General features: G+C 38.7%; 1 protein-coding gene across 1 annotated transcript in view; it reads left to right on the plus strand.

Annotated features, from left to right (window-relative positions):
• Positions 1-223: 223 nt before the first annotated feature.
• The window catches only part of hdac7a (histone deacetylase 7a), a 122,066-nt gene continuing 104,753 nt past the window's right edge, over positions 224-17,536 (plus strand). Inside the window, exon 1 of the mRNA XM_015056345.1 lies at positions 224-416. The gene's annotated coding sequence lies outside the window, so the exon portion shown is untranslated. The remainder of the gene's footprint in view (positions 417-17,536) is intronic.

Below are 17,536 nucleotides of genomic sequence, written 5' to 3' on the forward strand. Positions count from 1 at the left end.
TTCATGACTGTGAACACACATACTCTTTGGTCTCGCTATTCTTTTTCTCTACCTCCTCTTGGCACATGAGAGAAAACACAAGAAGTCAGCAAACCAGCTTGATGTGTGTGCGTGTTTGCATGTGTGTGAGGAAGGGAGGGAGGGAGAGAGTCCACCCATCTTCTGAGGTTAATCTCTTTCTCTCTCTCTCCCTCTCTCTGTTTCGCTCTCTCGTTTACTCTGTGCCTCAGTCTCTCCCTCCCTCTTCGCCTTTTGTTGCGGCCCCTCACTTTCTCAACACTTGGCCAGAGGGAACTGATACTTCGCCTGGACCACTGTGAATGTCTTGTTTGAGTGCCTTGTCTCCACTCCAGAGCTTTGTGGATATGACTGATGAGACTTCGTAACACACTCCCCACGATGCGCAAAGCAAACTGGTAAGGCAGGAAACTGGAAATCTGTCAGATTTGACGTTTGTGCTGCTATCTGGAGAGGAGCATAAGATGCAAAATACCTCTCTGTCCACCTCTCTCCCTTCTCTTCCTTTGCTTCGGCCGGTTGGAGTTACTCAAGTTACCGGCTTCCTCCTGTTGTATGAGCCCTGCGGTTTGTGTGCAGCGCTCTTAGGGCGCTCCCACGCTCCCCCAAAGAGAAAGATAGGAAGGAAAACAGCGACAAGCATTTCACAACTCCAAAAGAAGTGGGAGATGCATGCATGGTTTTTAACCTCCACGTCTCTTCTGGGATGTCCTTATCTGTGCAAACATACTTTTAACATTTGTAAATAATGTTTGTCACTTTTTGCATGCCTCTTTGGCTGTTTTTTTTAATGTTTGTGTGTGTGTGTGTGTGTGTGTGTGTGTATTCTGGACAAAACCTTCCTCTTTTCCTCCAAGGTGGTGGAGAGGCTGAGGTGGTGAGAAAATTGGAAACAGAGCCACCCACAGTGGAAGTGAGTCAGCCCAGCATTTAGTGGTGTGTTGACTTTGGAAATGGCAGAGATTGAGGTGGTGGGGGGGTCCATGTGTTTGAGGGCTAGGGGGGGTAAAAATATCTATAATGTCAGAAGAAAAGCTATCCATAAAGTGTCTATTTGTTCACATTTTCTGCTAAGTGGTTTCCAAATTCTTGAGTTGCAAGTGTCAGGCGAGAAAGAGATGGACAGAAGAAAGAGAAGGGAGGAGAAGAAGTGGAAGTCAGGGGCTGTTTGTAAAGGGAGGGAGCGGCCTGTGTCCATCTGGGACAATCCCCAAGTGCTGAAAGCTTCCCCACCCTGATCCCAAACATCTCTTTCCCCCTCCCCCTCTATTGATGTCTTCCTGGTTTACTCTCTTTTCATTCTTCATAATAAACTACACAATGATACATTTCCTTTGTTTCTGCTAAATGGATCCAGATTCTAGCAGTGCTTGTTTCAATTTCACCTTTGTGGTCACACAGTGCTTCTTTCTCAACTCACCTTGTGTGGGTAAGCATTCACTCTGCTTTCTATCAACACAAAACAAATGTTCATCTCAGTACAATAAATGCCAAAGAAATGTGAGCATTTCTGTAAGAGGGAGCAGAAAAAACTTTAACATATCTTAGAATTTATGGAGATATTTTTTAAAATCAGGTGGAGGTCTTCAATTTGACTTTTAAGCCATCAAAACAACTTTATCTTTATCCATTTTTAAAAAAACATAACTTGCGTGTATTCAATCATATTCCCATTGATGCATCTAGTTAAAACCAAGCTGCAAACATGGACCAGGTGTCCAGGCTTGGACTGCAGAATACTTTGAATTACAGAGTTCATGATGGATTTAAGGTCTGCAAATACTGAGTTCCTGTGGCCATTAAGTGTAGTTCAAATAACTTGCAACACATGCTACCTCAAAGGGGCTTATAAGACTAACACATCCAAGTTACTTGCATAACTAGATTATGAGCTCAGTCCTATCATATCAAATCCCAGTTGAGTTATGTCTATTCCAGTTTGACCCCAAAAACTATACAACGCAGGAAAACTTCTTGCAAATGCTAAGGGGTAAAATGTTGTTTGGATAAGAAAGGCTATTTGGTTACATTGAGTTTACCAGTAGTACATCTGGTTGTTGATCACATGACTCATGATTTGAAAAGAGTGTTTCCATTGCAGTTTTACAAAATGCACAAATTTTGATAGGGCCAAAAACCACCTCTCCCTTCAAGAGTTTTTCTACATAAAACCTTTTTTTCGAAACTGCTGCGTTTCCATGAAGCAAATTTATTTTTGAAATGTCAAATTGCCCAATTTTAAGGTTAACGAAAAAGTCACAATTTAGAAGCGTGATTGCTTCTTTAATTGTTGTCATATTTTTGTCTTGGCTTTGAGCTAGCACACACCTGAAAGCTCCAGGCCAGCAAACCAACATAATAAGTCTCTCAGGTTCTGATGACCTGACTGCTACTTACCTTCCTAATCCCTCTAAAAACAACAAAAGTTTAGTTTTCACACTTGCGCATGATGTGTGTATACCACATTTTTGTTCCTTTGACGTCATATTTATCTTTTTTAAAGAATCTGGCAAGAGATCATAGATTATTTTAACCAAATTTTGCAACAGCTCAAGTCTTCTGAAGTCCTATTGTTATGTAGGGAAGTGTCAGTGATTTCAAGCAAAGTAAAATCTAAAAAGAATGGCGTGCATTATTTTTATTGAGCCCCATGTACTCTGTTAAACCCCCCCCTCCCGCCCCCCCAAAATCCAATAATTTTACCACTTATTGTGTGTAATTGGATACACACAATAAGTGTAGAGATCCAACTTTTCTGTGAAGGCTTCTGAGGTTTGCTAGAGAGTATTAGAGAACAGAAAACATCACAAAGATCAGGGAACAGAGCAGACAGGCCGGTTGTGGTGAAGTTAAAAGCAGGATTAAGTCATAAATCCATAGGAAAGCTATTAATTGTGCGCTTCCTCATGGAAAATTGGCAAGATAAAAATATTGTTAAAGAAAACAATGTGTCAGAAAACTACCATTGCATTCTGACTGAACACACTACTCCTACAGTGAAATGTGATGGTGGCAGCAACATGGTGTGGGACAGACATGCTGTTGAGATTTGATAGAAAGTTGAATGGCGGTAAATAAAGAAAATGCATCTCTGAAGCATTCTGCAACCTGAGATGCAAAAGAATGCATCAGATCAAAGCATATTTACATGTTAGAGTGGTCTAGTTAAAGTTCAGATCTAAATATATTTGATGCTTTTGTACTTTGTTTTTGTTTTATCTTGGCCAGGATATACTTAAAATAGATTAACCGTCTCAATGGATTTCCTTCCTGAAGAAATGAAGATCTGTGGGAAAAAGTTGGAAATTGATGTCTAATTTGTCTGAACAAATTTCAAAGAAGAAATTTCAAAGAAGAAATAGCAAACATTCCACATTTTATAAAAATAAAATTAAAAAGAAAAAAAGAAAACATATTTCCCTCCATTTCAAAATACACTCTACTTTATGTTGCTCTATCACTTAACATCTGAGTGAAAAGCATTGAGTTTTGGTGTAAAGTTATTATGAAAAAGTTTGAAGTTATGAAGACTTTTGCAAAGCATTTTATTTCAAAATAAACTAGCAAGTAAATGAAAGGAACAAAAAGCAACACCTACTTCTATAGATGTTTTTTATTGACTGCCTCTTCAGTCCCCTCTCTTTGTCGAGGTTACTTGACCTACCTCTNAGNTCCTCTTCCTCCTCCTCTTCCTCTTCCCTGCTTTCCTCCTTCCACTCAGCCTGTGTGTCCATAGTGATAAGGAGACATCAACGGTAGCACTTCCTCTTGCCAGAGGAAGCAGGAAGTGTTGCTTTTCCACCACAGCCCCTCTGGACAAACGCTGCACTCTGTCCACCTCACACACGCACATCCATGCACATACACAAGCACCTCTGCACTGACAATGACTTCAGTATGTTGTTGCTCCACTGAAAAGTTTTTTTTCTATTGTTGTTATGGGAAAGCACCTGGGAAGCAGGACACTTTATGCCTCTTTGACCTCTGGGTTTGGCTCTCAGGTCAGAGGATGATTGGCTAATTATTTCTCTAATCACAGAGTGTGTTTTGTTTGCGCCAACTTTGGCCACACAGGCCAAGGGTGGCGCTATTGAGCTTAGAAAAACGCAAACAACCGTCCAGCACCTACTTTACAATTTACAGCTTGGATTAAATGTATGTGGAGCCAGAAAACAACAAACCGGCACAACAAATGATGGGATGCATTATATTAGTATTCATTTTTCTTTATGTTTGGTGCTGTCCAAAATTTGCTGACATTTTTCCTTACTAAGTTATTCCAAAATAATCTTTCAACTATATGACATCTGTGGTTGGAAAACAAGGATAATTATGATGTGAGCATAAAATTTAGGGATTTTATTAGAATGGAATAAGGAAAGAATTCACAGGCAAGGGGTATAATCTTTTTTTGTGTGTGTGTGTTTTGTGTTTTTCTATTTTTCTGCTGTTTGGCTTATGAGGTCATTTATCAGACAGGAAAAGAAAAAATGGTCAAAATAAGTGCAAGTGGTGGATTTCTCTGCATTTACTGTGCCTTGTATAACTGTCATGTTAAAATGAAAAACTGCAGTTTTGGGGATCTCATGTGATAGGCCAAGACAGAGAAACACTTCATGGTGTGGTAGGCAGAAAGAAAATACATATGTTTTTTAACAAATCAAAATCAGTAAAAGTTTGCATTTGGCCCCATTTGCTCTGATACTAATAAATAAAATTAAAAACACTGCATTACACTGTGATTTTTAGTTTAATGCAGAGTTCTGTGAAGGTCTTGTAAGTTTATTAAAGTATATCAGTAAATAAATAGCATCATAAAAGCAAAATTCTAGGGCAAAGTTAAATATTTTTGGACTATGTGTAAAATAGTCATGCAAACAAAATGAGCAGCCATGTGCATTAATTCTACACTGCAAAAGCACAAAATCTTACTAAGTATTTTTGTATAGTTTCCAGTGACAATATCTTAGTACTCTTGAAATAAGACAAAACTAACTTACAAATAAGTCTTCACTAGGATAGGAGCTCGTTTTAAGTCAATCATTCCCTAATATTGATGAAATTGCTTTTTGAAAGTGAAATATTCTGCCAATGTAACAAGATATTTTCCAGTATTATTAGTTTTAATGTCTTGTTCCACTGGCATATTATTCCAGTTATATCTGTTAATTTTTTCTTCAACAGTAAGGAATTACTGTCTTATAACAAGCCCATGTATCTTCCTGAAAAGTTACTTGTAAGTTAGTTTTGTCTTATTTCAAGTGCACAGAGATTTTCAATAGAAACTTGAGCAAAAATACATGGTAAGATTTTGTGTTTTTGCAGTGTAAAGATTTGCCCATGTTATTACATCCAATAGACTGAAGCTGCTTTCCAATCAGAGCCACTGAAAACCAAACCTAAGAGAAAACAAAGACAACAAAGCTTGCGAGGAGAAGAGATTTGAGGTGATTAGGAAATATTGGAGATGTGAGCTTAAACTATGGTCGGGTCAGGAGTCAAGAGGGGTCAAGGGGTCAGAATAGGCCCGGCAGCTCAACTTAGAACAGGATATCCTGCGAGGAAAAGTCATCTGTCTCTGTTTCTCCCTCATACGCTCTCTAAAGTTTCCCAGAGAGGGCACAACAGTGAGGAGAAGTGTAAGCTTTCACTGAAAGCCCTGGAGAAAACCCAAGTTCATCATTCATCAGTGACAGATAGTAGACACAGATATGGCGTTCTCCATCTCCTAATAAACTCGTAGTGTGGAATAAAGGCTTTTTATAGTGTATAATTTAAGCACAAAGATGTTTTATGCTGTTACCATCCACTTGTATCCACTTTGCCAAGGCAAATTTCCCTGCTAGTTTATCTTCCTGCATCTTATCTTAGCCAGACAGGTTGTGTGTGAAGATTATGAATCATCCCTGTTTTATTAGAATCATAGTCAAACATAACATTGATATTATCTGGCTGAGAGCTAAGAAAACAGTTGAGTTGAAAAATGATCCCAGAACCACTCCTGCATTTTTCAGTTTTTTTAATCTGGCTGCTTAAGATCTCTGAACAGGAATGGGACTCTGTCCAATGCTATCACCTGCTGAAGTCATGCAGATCTGTTGCTTTTCCAAAGATCCAATCACAACAAAGTTATTTGATCTCTTGCAGCACCAAATAATCACAGAGGTATAGTAAAGGGTAGAAGATTTTTCTTTCATCGCACATCTAAGAGGAAGATTCTAAGATTAAATACATTCTGGTTTATTTGCTTGAAAATAATATTCTTCTGCCAGAATGGTAGATATAAACCTGTAGACTTAGTCAGAAAGGCTCATCGCAAACCCCAGTTAATCTCCATGGCAACCATTCAGCTGTGCAAAACGCCTGGATGGACCTAGCCCCATCTTCAAGACGCAGCTCCTCTTCTGAGTTACAGTTTCCAATCCTCTGAGCTTCTGCCTCACAGAGCAGGTCTTCCCCGTAGCTCCCCCAGACTACTGCTCCTGCAGACTGCAGACTAGCCAGCAACAATTAGCAAACTGCACATTTGCTGAACATTTGCTGAACTAATAATATGAGCTACTTCACATTGCAAGGCTGGTAAAAACTTTGTTAAAGGGTTAATAGAGGAGCCATGTTATAACTTCCTGAAGGCGGAGCTTCAGAAAGAACAGGACTTTTTAAATAGAGAGAGGCCCAATTTCAAGTCATTAAATTATAAAGTAAGATTTCTTTTAAGCCATATTTGACCTATATAGCAGTTTTTGCGTAGTTACTTGATAGTTGTATAAAATGGCACAGTGTGCCTGGAAAATACATTATACTGTACCTTTAAAAAAATCTGGATTAGATTTAAATCAATGATATCAACTGAATCACACTCATTCATTTGTTTTCACAAGATGAACTCTTACAACAACAGTTAAGTATTTATGGATAGAAAATTTGGAAGCGACAGGATGTTTTACTTTAATTCAGGACAAAACCGTCTGGTGAATCAGGAGGAACTAGTCAGCGTTTTTATGAACATGACCAGCTGGTATTTACAGACTGCGCTTGGTTGTTTATATCAGCGTCATTCACAAAATTCCAATCTGTGTTTCACACAAACACCAACCGATGTGTGAAACAGCATTTTCCAAATGAGACCGGAAATTTTAAGACATCTGTTAACAGTGAAAACCAGCTCATGGGATTCATTCAAACAATCTCCCTGCACTGCGATCAGTTCATTTCAGTTTGTTTTCAGTTCAGTGTGAACTTCATTGCCTTATGAACTGGGTTTAGCACCATCCTTGTTTTGACACCAAAACTGCTTTGATGGAAAACCCCTACATGTGTCACTGCATGTTCATTAGCATAGTGTGTGAAATTGTCTCAGCCGAGACATTACGAATAGACCAAGTCTAAACATATAATTTATTAAATAAAAACTAATGCAGCAACACATCTCCACTCTAAATGAAACATGAAACAGTATTTTATTTTGGACATACTCCAAAATAAAACTTTTATGGTAATAGACATTTCAACCTGCTGTAGTTGAATTGTAGAATTGTAATAATAATAAAAAAAGTAACTTTTTAATTAAATTAATTTTGTTTTTATTTTAAAAAATATTAAAGACTTTAATTCTGTAACATTAACTTTAATTTTAAAGAATTAAAATGCTACATTATCTCTGAAAAGTGTACACCCTCCTGTTGAAATGTCATGTTTTTGTAATACAGAAAAAATGATCATGTAAAAAGAAAGATAATTTTCCACAAATATTGTTGAAATGCAACAATTTCCACTGAACTAGGGGTGCTGTGATAGCACAGAGGTTAAACACAACCCACATATGGAGGCCTTATTCCTTTGACCCAGTCACTGCGGGTTTGATTCCTGCCCTGATGACCTTTGCCGCATGTCTTCCGCCTTCTCTCATTACCCACTTTTCCTGTCAATTCACTATCAAAAAAGTATCAAAAATAAAACCTTTAAAAAAATTCAACTGAGCTAAATAAGCCAAAATATGCTATGAGGGATTAAAAACCTTTTATTTTAATCTAACAAGACATTTTCCCAAATTATAAATTAAATAATCTGCCAACAGAACTATTACCTTTTCCTCAATATTAAGGAAATATTTACTCTGACCAATGCTCTATATCTTGATGAAATGTGACATGTACATTTTCTTTGGCATATTTCAACTTTACTAAGACATTTACACTACAGAGTAGACCTAAAATACTTGGTAATATTTTGTGTTTTTGCAGTATAAATAAGTTTTAAACCCTTTCCGATAAACCTCAGCAAGAGAAGTTCAACATTTCCTCCCATGGCATTCTGCTAAAATTTGAACAAAGGCTGCAGTTGGGTTTGTTTAAATGACTCCATGAAGGATGACAGGTTGCAAAAACTGCATTGTAAACACTCTACTTGTGAGTCCATGTGACTTTGTGTTGCTTCACTTGCAGCCTAATTAGGCCTCCTGAATCCAAACAAACTCACAACTTTGTCACCAAGAAACAACAAACCCCTAGAATTGGACGGCACTGTGGAAAAGTAGCGCTCCAGTACCCTGCAACTATCGCCACATTTTCAAACACATTTTGATAATGCATCATCAGTTTTATCGTGTCAACTGAACATGCTTCCAACAAGTAATTTTTCCCCTTCAGTGAGACTTTGAATTTCCCCTTGTGCAACGGTTCTGGCTGAATACTCGTTAGTCTCATAATCATTTAGTCATGTCTACTGTTCTCACATTCATGTGCTCTTCGGTAAGGTGATATTTTCCGTAGAGGAACATTAACTTATCTCTTTTTTTTCTTTCCTACTGTTGGGTTTTATCATGACAAAGGTGAAAACAGAATTAGAGAGTGCAGGACTGAAAACGAGAGATGAGGAATGAGTTTAGAGATATTTTTAGGCCTGTCTGGGTGTTTCCTAGTCATACGCTCACGCTTCTCAGGGTTGTTGTTGTTCAGATTGGTGGGTGTTATAAGGGCTGACTTTTGATGCGATTAGAATATTGAGAGTTTCTCTCTGCATGGGTGTCTGCTGCCGAGATATATCCGGGATTTTCTTGTGGTTGCCATGGCTTCCTGCTTTGTTTTGGCCAACTTAAAAGCTCTAAATATCCTGAGGGTGTAAAAGATCTGCAGCCTTTCATTACACACTCGTTTTTTCTCTGCTGTGGACGTTGAGCCTGAGTTCACTCACAGTTTAACAGATTTTTTTTTTTAACAGGGTCAAATTAGCTTAAAATTAACAATACTTTCAAATAAAAAATTAAGCAGTTTCAGATTTGTTATCACCAAAATTCTCTTTTGAGATCAATTTAGGTGGTGGTTGATTAAAAAAATGAAAAAGAGGTAAACATTTCTTTCTCTGAACTTGTGAGCGTTGTTAAGAGGTGATGATACGGTTGTAAAGTCATGGAAAATGTCTGTCAGCAACTTGCTGTTTTTCTGTGCACAAGTCATCGGGGCCCTCTGTGGGGGTAATCTCTTCAAAGTCACACACCATGGGAACAGCTTTAACACACTAAAAAATGCACAGCCTGTTTAGGAACATGTCTGTTTTTGATTACTGTTTAAATATAGTTTTTTGTTGGTCATTAATTTAAAGATCTGCATAGAATCAAAAATGTGACAAAATCCTCCAATGGCTTCTGATTTTTGTAGCTTTCAATTGAAACACTGATATATCTAACAGCAGCAAAAACAAAAATCACTTTGATGGGGAACAACTGAATTTTTCAAAAAGTGCTATGATGTTCCCATTTCATACGTAATGATTCATGGAAAGACGAAACAAATATAGATAAATTATTAATCATCTCTGTTTTTGACTTTCAGCCTATCTGACCACTGACTGTAAATTACCATTTGTGTGAAACCAAGAGTTTTTACATGTACTCTCTTCAGTCTAATTCTTTTATCCACCTGGTGGACAGTACAATGCAATGCAATTCTATCTTATTTATAACTCACTTTAATGCTGCAGTATGTAACATTTACAAAAATATATTTTCTACATTAATTAAAACTGCCATTATTTTGTACAGTATGTTTTGAGACAGTCTGTTAAAAAAAAGGATCTCATCCAACTCCTCCCTGTGCTGCTATTGCTTTATGAAAAAATGCACCACTCCCTGTCAAAAACAACCAATCAGAACCAGGGGGAGGGTCTTAGCGCTGTCAATCAACCTTATGCTAATGGAGTAAAAACGACTTATCCATCCATGAAATCCATTTTATCCGCAATCTTTAGTGGCCATGCTAACTAGCTATGTTGTGGTGAACCAGCTGTAGCTTAGCAAAGAGCAAGCGGAAAGCGTGAGCACGAGAGTGATTGACAGCGCTAAGGATTTCAGCCAGCAGCAGAAATTTGTGAAACATCTGCACCGATCAGGCTTTTCCTGGCCTATATCAATTTCAGGTTTTTATTGATGTCTGACTTCCTAATCTTGATTTACTTTCTCGGCACTTATAAACTTGTGTATAAATTGTTAAATGTCACAAATAACAGGTAAAAAGGGAGAAAATGGATACAGGTCCAATGATAAAGGATGTAGTTTTAGCAGCTCAGGGAGGAAGTGGAAGACATTAATCTTTTCACAGATTATCTATCTCTTTTAAACCATCACGATGGTGACAGTTTTAAAAAACATATGTAAAAGACATTTTTTAAAGGTTACATGAAGCAGCTTTAAAAGGGATTTCAGGATAGCAGTTACACTCTGCAGTTGAACAGTGTTGAAGAGTTTTAACTTTTCTTCATTTGACCTGTTGATCAAATAAAACTGTCAGATTTTGATCTCTAGGTTGAACATCACAAGCTTGTACTGACATGAACTCATTTACAGTAGCATGTGCTGCAGGTCAGGCTATGACAACCTCAACAACCAGCTTCAAACATGTGTTGCTTTGCACTGCAAGGCTGCTGTTTAGGCTGATGTCTAAATCAGTGATGCTACTACAAATCTTATGCTTTTACAGAAATTATACGCTTTATGGCAAGATAATGCCTGAAATTTTAAATCCCTTCGCTACAGCGTTTTATTTTGTGGCTTCAGCACATTTTCAGGGAGACCGGACCCGTGATGTGTAAACGTGTAATCTTCCTTAATAGCAGCATTATGAGCACTTGTTACTTTAAGCAGACCTGTAGCTTCTGCAGCTTTCATCAGCTAGCTGAGGCAGACCTTAAAAAGAGGAAAAAAATCTTCTCTTTCTTGAAAGTGAAAAATTTTCCAGTGCTGACATTACCAGAAACTAACTACACTGCAAAACACAGAGTGATACCAAGTATTTTTGTCTAGTTTAGTGTAAATGTTAGTACACTTGAAAGAACATAAAACTAATTTACAAGTAACTGTTCAGCAAGTAGAAGCTTGTTTTAAGTCAACCCTTAATATTGATTAAAAATGACAAGTTCCATTGACAGATTTATGGGAATAATGTCTTGTTAAAAGTGAAATAATCTACCAGTGGAACTTTTTATAAATATTAAGGAATTGTTTCTAAAAAGAATCTCCTATCTTATTGAAAAGTTACTTGTAAATTAGTTTGGTCTTATTTCAAGTATACTAAGATATTTGCACTAGACACTAGGCTAAAATTATATGGCAAGATTTTGTGTTTTGTGGTGTAACACACACCCCGATTCCATCTGTCAGGCAGAGACTCAAATATGTAAACATACACGTGCACGTGGATGTCCATCAGCACAGAAAATACAAACATGCAGAGATTACATGTTTTTTCCTCTTTCCAAATATTTTCCAGGCTTATTATTTTTATCTTCTTTGCTCTTGTGTTTACTTAGCCTAGCAGAGATAAGAAACCTCTTCCTCGTTTCTATCTCTCTCTCCCTAACTTCATCATGTCGTCTTCCTCTGTATTCCCCGGCTCCTTCCCTTCTTCCTTTCCTTTTTCCTTGTTTCTTGTTCCTGCTCTCCTCCTTGGCTGCTCCCCCTCTCATCTGTTCTTTCCTCTCTCTCTGTCTCTCATGCAGCATTCTTTGCATTCCTTCTGGCTTCTTAAGGGGAAGGACCCCGCTGGCAGACCAAGGCCAAACATTATTACAGTTCTCTCCCCCCCATCTGATCCCTCCTCTTCTTTTCCTCTATGACCTTTCGTTCTATTGCATCTGTGTTAATTCAGTTTTTTTCCAGATATTTGGTTCAGGAAAGTACGAGGCATTCACCAAAACTTCTATCTTCCCTAATTACAAGAAATTAGGGGTCTTATCATTCAATGTTACATAAAAGGAGGCTCATTCATGTTTACTCAAGTAAAAAAAGAAACCTGACCTCGTAGCGTCTTATGATGGCATATGAATGTGAGACAGAGTAAAGTCTCAGCTTTCCAGTTTTCTACAGACTTATTGGTGTCAGTTGTTGTGTAGAAGCTGAAGCACGTCTCTGCAGGTGGGAGGCAACTTTGTAGCACACAGTTGACCACATCCTGCCCCATATAGTACCGAAAAAAAGCACCGCGTACGTCAGAGTGGCTGTTTTTAACTGTATCACTTCATTTTAATTTACATCTGAAGGATGACTGATCAGGTTTCTAACACTGCAGTTTTTCTTTGCACAAGCTGACATTGCTTCAGTTTTGGACCGTTTTCTCCTTATCAATACCTCTCCCCCTTGTTCCATATTTGGTAACATTGCAACCATGTATTTATTTTATTGATGTGATTTACAGATTGTAAGCAGTGCTTGAATGTGAAGAGCATGGAAAATAATTCAATGCGTTCCATGCATTTATTCTTTCAAATGTCTTTTTATTAATTCTTAGAAATAGATACGGTACAAAACCATAGCTATCTTTTTTTTTTTAGCAGATTTTAACCCACAAATAAGTTCCCAGGCAGTGGACACACACAGAGACACACACACACTTAACTAAAATGAGGTAAAATAAATAACATTTGCACAAGTTCCACACATTTAAGACAAAAATTAAAATTTGGAACTTGTGGCGTACGTTTTTAGTCATTTTTACCTTGAAGATCTCTTCCCTTTGTTTAGCTCTGTCTGTCTTCACATCATGTATGACCAGGGTTCCCCCTCCCACAGCATTATAGAATAGGATATACTTTATTGATCACCAAGGGGAAATTGCTTATTCGCTGACAAGCTACTCCCTCTGAGGTATTAAATATCAATAATGCAAATATAGCCGTATGAGACAAGGTTTATAAAATATATATACACCTAAGAGTGATGAGAGAGTTCAAAATGACTGAATATATGTAAATAAATAAATAACAAGCATGCACATGCAAATATATCAATCAATAAATAATCTATAAATGAGTACAGAAAAAAATTTGAATTAATTAGTTCAGGCTTGGGCATTGTAAAGCCTAATGACTGAAGGCAGAAATGATTTTCTGTGTCGCTGTGTGGTGCACTTTTGTTAAATGAGTCTCTGACTGAAGGTGCTCCTGTATCCGGCCAGCACGTCATGGACAGGATGAGACTCGTTGTCTCATCCTGTCCAAGATGCAGGGCATCTTGCAGGATCCTTCTCTCTGACACCACTGTCAGAGAGTCCAGCTCTCTGACACCACTGTGCCCTTTTGACACCAGAACTGCCTGACGTTGCTGCCCTTCTGCATCAGTTTGTTCAGTCTGTTGGTGTCCTCTACCTTCAGCCTTCTGCCTCAGCACACCACAGCATACAGGATGGCATTGGCAACCACAGACTCATAGAGCATTCTGAGCAAAGTCTGGCAGATATTGAATGACCTCAGCCGCCTCAGAAAGTAGAGGCGACTTTGGCCCTTCCTGTACACAGCGTCAGTGTTCTTGACCAGTCCAGTTTTTTGTCAATGTGGACATCCAGATATTTATAGTTCTCAACAATGTCCACACTGACCCCCTGGATGGTAACAGGGGTCGCCGGCATCCTGGTCCTCCTTCTCAGATCCACCACCAGTTCCTTAGTCTTTGTCACATTGAGCTGCAGGTGGCTCAGCCCACACCATGTGACAAAGTTGTCCACGGCAGCCCTGTACTCAGTCTCATCACAACCAGCCACAGCTGAGTCGTCTGAGAATTTCTGGAAATGACAGGTGCAATAGCTGAAGTTGGATGTATAGAGCGTGAAGAGGAAGGGAGACAGGACAGTCCCTTGTGGAGATTCTATATCGCTGACAACACTGTCTGACACACAGACAATGGTCTGTTCGACATGATGTTAAGTGTTAGTTTTCCAAAACACATAATGACTTGCATGTACTTCAAAAAGTTCCATAAAGGTCAGGTATGTGGAGCACATGACTAATAGTTGCCTCTCACTCCTCCAGACTTACTGGCTTCTTGCTGATATGATTAATGTTCCCTTGTCTGGCCTGTTGGGTTATTAGGACCGCCAAACAAACGTGCTAGTCTCGTGCCAGGAGGACTAATAGCTCGTGGTCTTTTACCAAAGACAAAATAGAAATTATAAAACCACTAAAATTTGATGCCACTCCATTTTTGGTTACATTTCATGAAGAAGGAAGTTGCATGCAGTCTTCTGAGGTGTTCATGTTCCCTTCAGTTGTTCTTGGTGTAGCACCACCACAGGCGAGGAGGAGAAACAGTATTTTTTTTAATACTAGTTTGGTTGGTTTGACACAATGCAGCATGAATGCGAACCGCAGGAGCTGAAAATGTAACAAATGCTGTAATTTTGGTCCCCAATGGAACAGAGTCTACTGGACCATCAAGTGCTAAATCACCCTAAATTACACAAAAGATGAACCTATAAAGATAATTTGTTACACAGGTATATCAGAGTATGGGTTCCAAATACAACATTTATTCTACAGTTCAGATTATTTGCAAGCAAAAAGAAAATCACGGTTTTCCTTCCAAATCACTTCTTATTGATAGTGATGCTAGTTTATGACAAAAGGAATCCCAAAAAGACGCATAGAGTTCATGATACAAAATGTGAAAAATCTTATAGTGGGCCTTTATTGACAGTAATCAGATACAGAGTGGGCTCAGACAGAAGGTGGGGGAAGACCTGCAGTGAGGATGGTATGGAAGGAAACCAAACCCCAGACAGCTGTGTAGAACCTCCGTAAATTGGGGTGCCCATCCACCGCAACACCACCCATGTTCCCCCAGGTTTCTGCATTATTTTTTGACAGGAAAGCATTTGCCATTTTCTCCTATGCAGTCATTCATTTAGCATAAAATTATGCAATATTCTGATACATTTTTGTAGTTCAGTGAGTGAAAAAAAAAAACACTATCTGTCCTGTATGTAAAATTTTTGTGTAAGAAATAACCTTTTCTAGATGTTGTTAATGGAAAACAGCAACTGATCAGTGCTGGATGACATTTGTGTGTCTGTGCGCGTGTGTACGTATGCGTGTGTGCGCGAGCGCGTGTGTGTGTGTGAGAGAAAGAGTGTATGGATGTATTCCTCGCTCCCTGTAGGCGGATGCCTGCTGTGCTGCTTTTCTGTCACCCTGTGGTTTTTGTTATTTTTGGCTTCAAACCGGATGTGATTCAGACTGCATAGTAGATTGTGTAATTCAATGGACTAACCACATACACACATATGTGCATGCACACACACATACACACCATAAACATATATTATTGCACACACAAACAGATAAAACACACACGGAGAGAGAGAGGACTCTCTCTCATACACTGTTGCATAGCTTTGTACACCCACACACTCACCCATACACACAGAGGCACACTGAGGGTTTCTGGGAACGGCCTTGGGTCCCCCCCCCCCACCCTCTATTCGAGCGGACGGTGCAGCAGCACCAGCATAAGACAGACACACGCTTCTTGGTTTCAGTATTGGTCTGAAGCATCAGTTGATGACCCGGCTGACGCAAAGATCGGAAAAAAGGATAAAACGCATGCAGATGCTAGCACTCTATGGAAACTCGCGGACGGTTAAAAGTGGGGAAAAACATTCACAAGTACTAGTGAAACTCTTGTGAAAGGTCAGATTCTCATCCATCAAAAACACGTACCTCAAGGACAAAACACACAAGGATGCAAGATTAAATGTGAAGACAATTTCTAAAATCATTTTTACGCTTATTTTGCATCTGCAAACTCAACTCGATGCGGATGTCATTAATCCTTGTTTAATTAAAACAAAGTTTTTATTTTGTGGCTTATTTCCTGTCGAATGATGTGTTCTAAATTCAATTAAATTTCCTAGATTCACATTTAAGCAAAACATTTTACAGGATCTTGCTGACCACATTTCAGTGCGTTTACTTGCTCATTGTCCGTAACTGCTTCAAGCAAAACTGCCGTCTGATTCTTGGAAGACCGAGACGGTACATAGGCATTGCGTCAAATTGCTTGCCGCAGCCCGTGCATGGAGACTGTGAGTGTATGTGCTTGAGTGTGTTAGCGCTGACAGGATGCTCCACTTCCTCAAGCAGGGGCCGCCAAGCTTGCTCTGCGGGGGCGTCTAACAAAGGCAAGTACAGATTTGTTCTGAGCGCAGAATTAACGACGTTTGCTGGTGTCAAACTGCCGGACCAATTCCAGTCCATTCACACGCACGGCATCCAGCCTGTTACTGTTACGAACCAGACAGTAACACATTGAGAGTGCTGTTTTTATTCAGACTGCAGAGAAAATTACTGTTAACTACAATCAAGTTTAACAGATATTACTTTGCTGCAAAGCAACTTACCCCATCAGCCTGCAAAAAATGTCATAGATGTTGGTATTTAAAGTGTATTAAAACCTAAAACTTGCAAAAACATTCTCCCAATAATATAAAATCTGTTTAAGGATTAGTTGGTGAATACTAAGCAAACACATATAAGTCAGATGACCACTGATCTCTTCTTGGATTCCACTAAACCAGATTTCTTGAACTCCAATCCCAGGGTCCAGTGTCCATTAGCTTCCACATGTATCCCTGATCAAACTCCTGAATCAAATGAATGGAGTACTTCCTCAGCATGTAGTTAAGTTCTGTCATCTTTGCTAATAACCAAATATCTGTTTCAGATTTGTTGCAGCTGAATTACGTTACTCTGCAGAACTGGAATTTAAGAACTCTGCACTAAATAATTTAACTATCAAATCTACTGAGCAAAAGTTATTTGAAAAATTATGATAATTCTAGGGGCCCTGACCAGCAGGGGGCCTTCCACAATTTAATTATTTGTATTTTGTTCATAGAAATAAAATTTAAAAAAAAAAATCGGGATCCTGTCAAATACAAAATTAATCATATTGTATTTTCAAAGATTGTTTTTAGCAGTAAAAATGTAATGTTACCCCTCCCAGACTAAAAACCACACATCTGTTTTTGCCCTGAACCCCCCTGGATCTGCATGAAATGATTTGTTCCTGCTTGGAACGCTTCATGGTGACACTGTATTCAGCTGTAGTCAGTAGAAGCTGCATCTGAATACAGATGCCACGAAACGACTGTGCCAGTTACTATGCTGCTAAGAAAAGTTATAAAATCGGGTTTTCAAAACAAATTAGAGAGAGGGAGAGAGAGAAAAAGGCAAGAGTGTTAATTTATAACCCAGT

The sequence above is a fragment of the Poecilia latipinna genome, unplaced genomic scaffold, assembly GCF_001443285.1.
Source record: "Poecilia latipinna isolate Pla-1442-1.1 unplaced genomic scaffold, P_latipinna-1.0 Scaffold1375, whole genome shotgun sequence".
NCBI lineage: Eukaryota > Metazoa > Chordata > Actinopteri > Cyprinodontiformes > Poeciliidae > Poecilia > Poecilia latipinna.